The following is a 10,036-nucleotide window of genomic DNA, read 5'->3' on the forward strand; positions in this document are numbered from 1 at the left end:
TCCTCAGAAGCGGACTCCTCCTCTGAATCCATTTCCTTGCCAACAAGCGCACGTGCCTTGCCAGATGAGCTCTTCTTGTGTGATGAAGACTTTGAGGAAGACTTGGAAGAAGACTTTGAGTATTTCTTCTTCTTCTTGTCGTCAGAGTCATATTCCTTGCTCTTCTTCTTCTTTTTGTTCTCATTGTCCCACTATGGACACTCAGAGATGAAGTGGCCAGGTTTCTTGCACTTGTGACATGTTTACTTCTTGTAGTCGTGAGCAGAAGCTTCATCATTCCTTGAGCTTGACCGGGAAGACTTTCTGAAACCTTTCTTCTTGGTGAATTTTTGAAACTTCTTCACAAGCATAGCAAGTTCCCTTCCAATGTCTTCAGGATCATCCGAATTGCTGTCAGATTCTTCTTCAGATGAGGAGACAGCTTTCGCCTTCAAGGCACGAGTTCGCCCATAGTTTGGACCGTAGATATCTCTTTTCTCAGAAAGCTGAAACTCATGTGTGTTGAGCCTCTCAAGTATGTCTGACGGATCGAGTGTCTTGAAATCAGGACGTTCTTGAATCATCAGGGCTAGGGTGTCAAACGAACTATCAAGTGATCTCAGTAGTGTCTTGACGACTTCATGTTTGGTGATCTCAGTAGCGCCGAGGGCTTGAAGCTCATTTGTGATGTCAGTGAGTCGGTCAAATGTGAGCTGGACATTCTCATTGTCATTTCGCTTGAAGCGGTTGAAGAGGTTGCGAAGGACACTGATTCTCTGATCTCTCTGGGTTGAGACGCCTTCATTGACCTTGGAGAGCCAGTCCCAGACCAGCTTAGATGTTTCCAAAGCACCCACACGGCCATACTGTCCTTTGGTCAGATGACCACAGATGATATTCTTGGCAGTAGAGTCTAGTTGAATGAACTTCTTGACATCAGCAGCAGTGACACCTTCTCCAGCCTTGGGAACGCCGTTCTTGACGACATACCATAGGTCGACGTCAATGGCTTCAAGATGCATGCGCATCTTATTCTTCCAGTAGGGATATTCAGTTCCATCGAAGACGGGGCACACAGCGGAGACTTTAATTGTCCCTGCAGTCGACATAGCTAAAACTCCAGGTGGTTAAACCGAATCACACAGAATAAGGGAGCACCTTGCTCTGATACCAATTGAAAGTGCGTTATATCGACTAGAGGGGGGTGAATAGGCGATTTTTATGAAAGTCTTCAAAACGTGGAAGTTATGAAGACAAACGATAGAAATAAACCTATTACCCTGCAGCGGAAGGTAGACTACACTAGGCAAGCCATAGTCAATTATTCAATAGAGTGAAAGCACAATGACTAATAACAGCAATGTAGTAAGGATCAGGTAGGAAGATATTGTGAAGCCACACAGAACACGCAGTCACTCAGTGAAGACAAAAGATAGTGCGAACATACAATGACTTCACAAGGAGTAACAGTAAGTAAAGGGAAGGGAAGATGAAACCAGTGACTCGCTGAAGACAATGATTTGTTGGACCAATTCCAGTTGCTGTGACAACTGTACGTCTGGTTAGGGCGGCTAGGTATTTAAACCTTAGGACACACAGTGGGACACCCAGTCCTGAACACGCAGCTCAGGACACCCAGTCCTCACCGTATTCCCCTTGAGCTAAGGTCACACAGACCTCGCCCAATCACTCTGGTAAGTCTTCAAGGTAGACTCCCAAACCTTCACATACTTCGTTCACCGGCAATCCACAATGTCTCTTGGATGCTCAGAACGCGACACCTAACCGACTGGAGGATGCACAGTCCTCAAGTGTAATAAGTCTTCAGATCACACAGACAAGAAGACTTAAGTGATGCCTAATTCTCTTTGGCTCTAGGTGGTTAGGGCATTATCCTCGCAAGGAATTCTCTCTCAAAGGCTTCGAGGTGGGTTGCTCTCAAACGACAAAAGCCGTACTCTGAATCTGAGCAGCCAACCGTTTATGGTTGTAGGGGGTGGGCTATTTATAGCCACTTGGCAACCCGACCTGATTTATCCGAAATGACCCTGGGTCACTAAGGAACTGACACGTGTTCCAACGGTCAGATTTCAAACTCACACGGTAACTTTACTTGTGCTTCAAGCAAAGCTGACTTGCCTGACTCTGGACAAGATTCGCTCTCAAAGTCTTCACTGGAAGACATAGGTTTTGTTTAAGCATCACTTCAGTCATTCTGACTGGTTCTCTTGGACCCCACTTAACAGTACGGTGGTTCCTATGACTCAACACAGAAGAAAGAGAACTACGAAAGATCTAAGTCTTCGAGCTCCATAGGCTTCATGTGGTGTCTTCTCTTGTCATAGTCTTCAATGTGAATATCTTCATATACCACCTTTGACTTCAATGTCTTCATACATTTTTAGGGGTCATCTCTGGTAGGAAAACCGAATCAATGAGGGACTTCTACCTGTGTTATCCTGCAATTCTCACAAACACATTAGTCCCTCAACTAGGTTTGTCGTCAATACTCCAAAACCAACTAGGGGTGGCACTAGATGCACTTACAGGCCTGTTGGCTGCTTGATGGCCAGTTGGGCTACGACCAAGAGGGAGGGGGCTTTCAATCCCTTTTTTTAGTTTACTGTTTTGCCTTTCTTTTTATTTAATGTTCTTTTTATAAAATACAAAGTTGTACCTAAAAGAGCATTAATACTTATGCCCCTACCACAATTAGCCTCGCACCTAAAACAAAATAGTTTGTAACTGTTTATTATTTTAAAATCATTTAAATAATTTTTTTGCTACTGTTTTATTTAGTTCAGTGCATTTACACATTTTATAAAGGCTTGGTTTCTCCACCAATATTACTTATGAATTATTCGTCACATCGAGAACATTTTAGTTTTAATTTTTGAAAACTTTTGTCGGTTGCCATTTTTGAATTTGAATTTATATCGGTTTCAAACTAACGCGCGATTGGCAACAGTAATCGAAGTGACGTGTTATCATCAGCAGAGGTTCACTGTAGCTTAATTACCCGGGCGTTACACTCCTGTGTCGCCCTGCACCGCTGGTAGCCCGGGTTTTGCCCCTTCTGGCCCTAATTCTGCCTTTTGCGCGAGCCCTGACTAAGCCTGGCCTTTGATCGTCGCTCCACCCGGCTTGGAAACAGGCTCAAAACCCGGTGGAAAAGTCGGGGTCTGAGCACTGTCTCCCTCGCCCAGTCTCCCAGTGATCGCGAACTCGTCCACCATGTAGTCTGCATCACCAACAGTGCCCCTTGTTGCGTTGTCAATCTGCATATTCATCTTACCCGCCTTTGCTTCAGCAACCCTTTCCTCTCCTCTAGTACTCAGTCTGATGGCGCTGACTGCTGCAATTGCCTCCTGAACCAAGGGGTCGGCAAGCACGTCTTCGGGTACTTCTATGTACCTGTCTGCAGCAAGCTTCGCTGGTGCTGACTGCGCCACTCCTACATTTTCAGACTCAAAGTGCAAGAACCTCCTCGCACTGGCCGCCTCCGGCACCACGAAGCCCCCTCTCATTGTGCTTCTCTTGAACGGGGAGGCACGCAACGCTGCCGAGAACCTCATCTTTTGGAGGTGCGCCGGCAGCTTACATTCGCGTTGGCCATGCCCAAGATGCCCACAAAAACTACAGAAACGGGGAAGCCTCTCATATTTAACATTGAGACGGTACATCACATTCTCCCCATAATCATGGAACTCTAGCTTGCTAACCAGTGGAACATCAACATCATGATTTATCCTGATTCTAATAGACTCTCCCCATATCCTTCCTTCCCTATCAGCATCCACTTCAAGAACTTCCCCGAGCTCGCTGCCCAACTTACGTGCTACCTTTTCGAAGAACATGATTGGGGGGGGGGGCGTCGAGGATGCGTGCCCAGATAGGCATATGCGCGACCACCACATCGCCTGGCCTTGCACCTCCATCCACAGCCACCATCAGGAACGGGTCCCCTTTGTATGTCCAAGGGACATTATTGAGGATGAACCGAAGGTCCCCCTCATGCTCGAACTCGAGGAGGAATCTGTTGTTCTTGAGCAGTGAGTAGTTGAGGCGTCCCCTCAACCCCCACTTGTTCCTCAGCTCCTGAAAGAGGCCCCCTACACTGAACAATTGCATGGAGAAAAACAGGCCTATCACAATCCACCTGGAACGCATGACGACCCTCTCCTTGGAGAGATCGAGGGCCACCACGTTCGCTGCTTGTTCCCTCATATCCACTGGAAGCACTGGAGTCACCACCAAAGCAGCATTGCCGTACCTTGATAGCCTGTTTGTTTGGGGGGAGTTGGAGCTAGGGAATGGGAATTTAAGGTGGCTGGGACTAAAAATCTCTTGATTGGTTCATGGACTTGAGAATTAACAAGGGAAGGGGAAGGGGAATTAGGAGGCCCAACTCCCATCGATCTCTTCCTTGGGGGGACCCTGGTAATTCCGTGAAGGAATGGGAGTTGACGCCTGGAAGAAAATTGTTACAGATTTATTGACCCACCTCCCGCAAAGAAAGAAAAAAACTCCACGGAAATCCTACTTGCAGTGACATCATTTTTCCTCCAAATAAATCGGCCAGCTCTAACTGCTTACTAATCTGCAGATGCAATGCCAAGCACGAGCACATCTCATGCAAGAGGGGCACCCAGCAGCGTGTAGCCCATCTGATTTTGCTACGTAACAAAGTTTGATTCGTTTATCTTTCCTTTACAGACCGATGCAGATCTATTTCCCCTTTCTACTCTTTTTTTTGCCTTCACATGTTATGATTTTATTTCAACATTTGTGTGCCCCATTCTTTCTCCATTGTTCATTAGAATTATTCCCACATATAATTCCCACCCCACACCAAACGTGGGATTAGGACTAATAGTCCACTTGCCAAGCCTAATCCCTCAGGCAACTCCCTCTCATAAATTCCCAATCCCTTTCCCTTAAACAACCAAACGCGCTGTGAGATCTGAGGGTTCTGCCCCCCATAGGCTCCAGGAGTGCGGTACAGGTCGTCCCCGCCCTGGGACGAGCCACCACGCTCCATTGGCCTCGTTCCCAGGCCAGCCTTGCCGTTCGAGGCTACCTCCTCGCTCTGGTCCATCGGCTGCTTGTTCTTCAAAGGATTGTTCTCCGCCATGAGTTGGGATTTTTTCGAGGTTAGGATGGGATGGAAATGGTGAGGGGAGTACACTTCTACATCCTCCTTTATATCCCTGCTCCCCCCGATCCTCATATCTACCGAATCCTTTACATTTGGACAAATTTTATCTCTCTGTCCAGTAATTTGCATCCAATCCCTTGATATCAGAGACTTTCCCCCACCCTCGCCCGGTGGATCGACCGACTTAACTGGTCCCCCTTTATCCGGTTTCCCTGGTATGCAATCCAGATTCTCCCTCAATTTCTGCATTTTTGATCTGACATCCTTCTTATACACATCCATGCAATCTCCTCTCCGGATCACTAGGGTATTCTTCCTATCTATCTGCTGTAAGACATACCTTTGCCCAAAATCATCTGATCCGATCCGTACGGTACGCGATCCCCGCGGATTTCCCTTCCTGGGAGAGTACTCCTTCGATTCATATTGCTGTCCTTCCTCTTTTGATTCAGATCCACTCAGCGGAGGTGCGAGCAGGCCGGAATTGCCCCGCGGTCGCCCCCCGATCGCCTCAACAGCTCCTTCGTAACTTACGCTCATCTCCGACACGGTTTTTGGAGGGGGGGAGTCTTTAATTCTTTCACTTTCTCCTACTCATTGTTAAAAAAATGAATGCGATGAATCGTTTTCCATTTTCCAGCAGTGAGCATGAACTTCTGCTACCCCTGTAAAAGCACGATACGGTCGTTCTCGGATGAGAGAAGAGAGACGGATGATGAGGATGCCGGACCTGCCATCTCCGCTGTAGTGGTTGGCGACCTTATCCTCGGTCTTCCTCGACGGCAGAACATGATGTCGCCCGGGGCACCCTCTTCCTTGATCAATGACGTAGTTACAGAATAACTGGATCTAGATGACATGTTGTATCAACAACCTAAAAGTAAGAAAACAGAAAACAAATATTCTAGTATTCCCTCCAATCCATATTAATTGGCTCTCCTTTAGTACAACTTAAACAAACTCATAATAGGTGATTAGTAATGATTGATGTCTGCATTACCATTATTAAATTTTTCATCGGAGTCTAATGAACTAAATTTAATAAACAAAACGAAATTATATATCCATTAAGTGACAGAAGTTAAGTTTTTTTTGCGGGAAGACAGAAGTTAAGTTACTAATATAATCTCATAACAGTAGGTTTCAGTGGCAGTGACTTAACACAAGACTGGATAATTGGATCTAGATGACATGTTATATCAACAACCTAAAAATAAGTAAATAGAAAACTTATTTCAGTATTAAGTTTTATGAAACAAAACTCAACACATGTAATTAGTAATAACTGGTGTGACCAGTAATAACTGGTGTCTACGTTGCCATTATTACTTTTTTCCATTGTAATCTAATGAACTAAATTTAATAAATAAAATGAAATTATATATCCATTAAGTGACAAAAGTTTATAAGTTACTAATACAGTCTCATAACAGTGAGTTTCACTGTTAGTGACTTAACACAATACTTTTTAAGTACACGTAACTACAGGTATCATTTTTCATTTTAATTGAAAGAACTGCACATAAGGATCGTTGTAATATTATTAATATCACGAGGATCATTGTAATATTATTAATATAAAGTTGAACTAAGAAATAAGTCAAAATGATGAATTAATTAAGTTTCTTTAAAATGAACTAACCAGTTAAGTGTCAGAATATTAAGTTTCGGTCCCAGTAACTTAATGCAATACTTTTTACATGCACAAAGGTACTAGCGCCATTTTTATTACGTTGTAAGATTTCAGATCAAAATATTTCATGCTACACAGACTTAATATGTCTAACAACGGGGTTCTTCGAAGAAAACAAGCGAGTAGAATAACACATAGGTAGCAACATAAACATCAACATTGAGATTCAACAAGTATTAGATATATTAAGGAGGTCTAGAGCAACAAACAACTATGCAGACCAAATATACAAGAAGAACCAACATTTTAAGCAAAATCTTTAGATAAAACTTTGCTCCTCTTGTTGATATTGTTGATGTCCTTCAATCGCTAAAAAAGAAACTAATGTCTACTCTTTCTTCTACTAAAATGCTGGTAAAAGATGATTGCTCTTGCATGAGAATAGGGGAGTACAAGAACAGACAACAAGCAACAAAAACAACACGAAGAATGGGCAGGATGAATCGTTTTTGCTCATGCATGCTATTTGTCTATGTTACATTATGTAATCCAGTGTTCAGGCGATGCCCCACCAGAGTACCCTACCACACATCAACAAGTATACCGCCCCGATTTACAAATGCATTACACACATATAATGAACGTTATACGAACACAAATAACCTACATACACAAACAAGTTTACAAATCTTGGCCAGATCGGCGGTCGACTATCTGCGTGCCGCTACCTCTACGTGCCATCAATCACCTTCTGATATTGAGACGGTCTCCAAACCTTCACAAACTTTATGGGGGCAAATAACAAGTTGATTCCTCACCGAAGACTCCTGCCACATATAAGACTCCAACCTCCAGGAGTAACAAGAACAACAGAAAATGATCAATACTTGCTCAATTCGTGACTTGCTTTGGTCGAAATCTTCAACAGTAATGTTTGGGTGAAATCTCTCAAGAATCTCCAAGAAAATATTCGATTTAGTGTAGGGAGTATGAGAGGAAACCTTCCATATAGGGTTGTGTTTGAAGTGCTGGTCAACCCCTCCATAGAGTGGTGAAGGGACGATGAGAGAGAACTAGTTGTATGGTGTAGAAAACAGACTGTTAGACAATCCGGCAGAAAACTGCCCATACAGTATGACTGCTGACACTGGCTCAAGTCAGCACATGACACAAAGTAATGTTCCAGCCGTCGGACGGTCTGGCGATGTTGTGCCTGGATAGTCTGGCAAATTGCTGGGACGAAAGGTCCCTTTGACCTTTTGTCTCGTGATTTGTCCGGCTGCAATATTTGGCTTCTGATGTTTCTATTGGAAATATGCCCTATAGGCAATAATAAATTGGTTACTATCATATTTCCTTGTTCATGATAATCGTTTATCATCCATGCTAGAATTGTATTGATCGGAAACTTAGATACATGTGTGGATACATAGACAACAACGTGTCCCTAGTGAGCCTCTACTAGACTAGCTCGTTGGTCAAAGATGGTTAAGGTTTCCTAACCATAGACATGAGTTGTCATTTGATAACAGGATCACATCATTAAGAGAATGATGTGACGGACAAGACCCAACCGTAAGCATAACATTTGATCGTATTAGTTTATTGCTACTGTTCTCTTCATGTCAAGTATCTATTCCTAAGACCATGAGATTATGCAACTCCCTGACACCGAAGGAATACCTTGTGTGTATCAAACGTCGCAACATAACTGGGTGACTATAAAGATGCTCTACAGGTATCTCTGAGGGTGTCTGTTGAGTTGGCATGGATCAAGATTGGGATTTCTCACTCCGTGTGACAGAGAGTTATCTCAGGGCCCACTCGGTAATACAACATCACAACAGGCTCGCAAGCAATGTGACTAAGGAGTTAGTCATGGGATCTTGTATTATGGAATGAGTAAAGAGACTGGCCGGTAATGAGATTGAACTAGGTATGGAGATACTGACGATCGAATCTCGGGCAAGTAACATACCGCTAGACAAAGGGAACTGCATACGGGATTGATTGAATCCTTGGCATCATGGTTCGACCGATAAAGATCTTCACGGAATATGTGGGAACCAATATGGGCATCCAGGTCCTGCTATGGGTTATTGATCGGAGAGGTGTCTCGGTCATGTCCACATGATTCTCGAACCCGTAGGGTCCGCACGGTTAACGTTCGGTGACACTAGAGTAGTATTTGGGATATTCACATTGGTGACCGAATGTTGTTCGGAGTCCCGGATGATATCCCGGATGTCACGAGGAGCTTCGGAATGGTCCGGAGGTAAATATTTGTATATGGGAAGTCATATTTTGGGTACCGGAAAAGTTTTGGGTTTTACAGGGAAGCTTCTAGAAGGTTCTAGAAGGCTCCGATGGGTTCCGAAGGAGTCTGGAAGGGTCCCTCCAGCACCTAGGGCATTCATGGGCTGTAGGGGGAGTCCTAGACTTATTGGGCCAGGGGCACCAGCCCCAAAGAGGCCCATGCGCCTAGGGGAAGGGAAACCCTAAGGGGGAGGACCCTCCACTTGACTTGGAGGGCACTTGTAGGATCGAAAGTAGGTCTAGAGGGGGTGATTAGACTACTTGACCAAATAAAAATCTAGTCTTTTCCCCATTTTAATTCTTGGCAGATTTTAACAACTTAACACAAGTCAAGCAATCAACCTACACATGCAATTCTAAGAGTATAGCAGCGGAATGTAAAACATTGCATATGAAGGTAAAGGAAGGGGTATGGAAAGGCAAACACAATGCAGACACGGAGATTTTTGACATGGTTACGATAGGTCGTGCTATCATACATCCACGTTGGTGGAGATTTCAATCCACGAAGGGTAACAGTTACGTGAATCCACGAAGGGCTCCACCCACGACGGGTCCACGAATAAGCAACCTTGTTTATCCCACCATGGCCATCGCCCACGAAGGACTTGCTTCACCTGGGTAGATCTTCACGAAGTAGGCGATCTCCTTGCCCTTACAAATTCCTTGGTTCAACTACACAATCTTGATGGAGGCTCCCAAGTGACACCTAACCAATCTAGGAGACACCACTCTCCAAAAGGTAATAGATGGTGTGTTGATGATGAACTCCTTGCTCTTGTGCTTCAAATGATAGTCTCCCCAACACTCAACTCTCTCACACAGATTTGGCTATGGTGGAAAGATGATTTGAGTGGAAAGCAACTTGGGGAAGGCTAGAGATCAAGGTTCTTGTGGTTGGATTGGAATGTCTTGGTCTCAACACATGAGTAGGTAGTTCTCTCTCAAAA

Source organism: Triticum urartu, chromosome 7, assembly GCF_003073215.2.
Source record: "Triticum urartu cultivar G1812 chromosome 7, Tu2.1, whole genome shotgun sequence".
In the NCBI taxonomy this organism is placed as follows: Eukaryota; Viridiplantae; Streptophyta; class Magnoliopsida; order Poales; family Poaceae; genus Triticum; species Triticum urartu.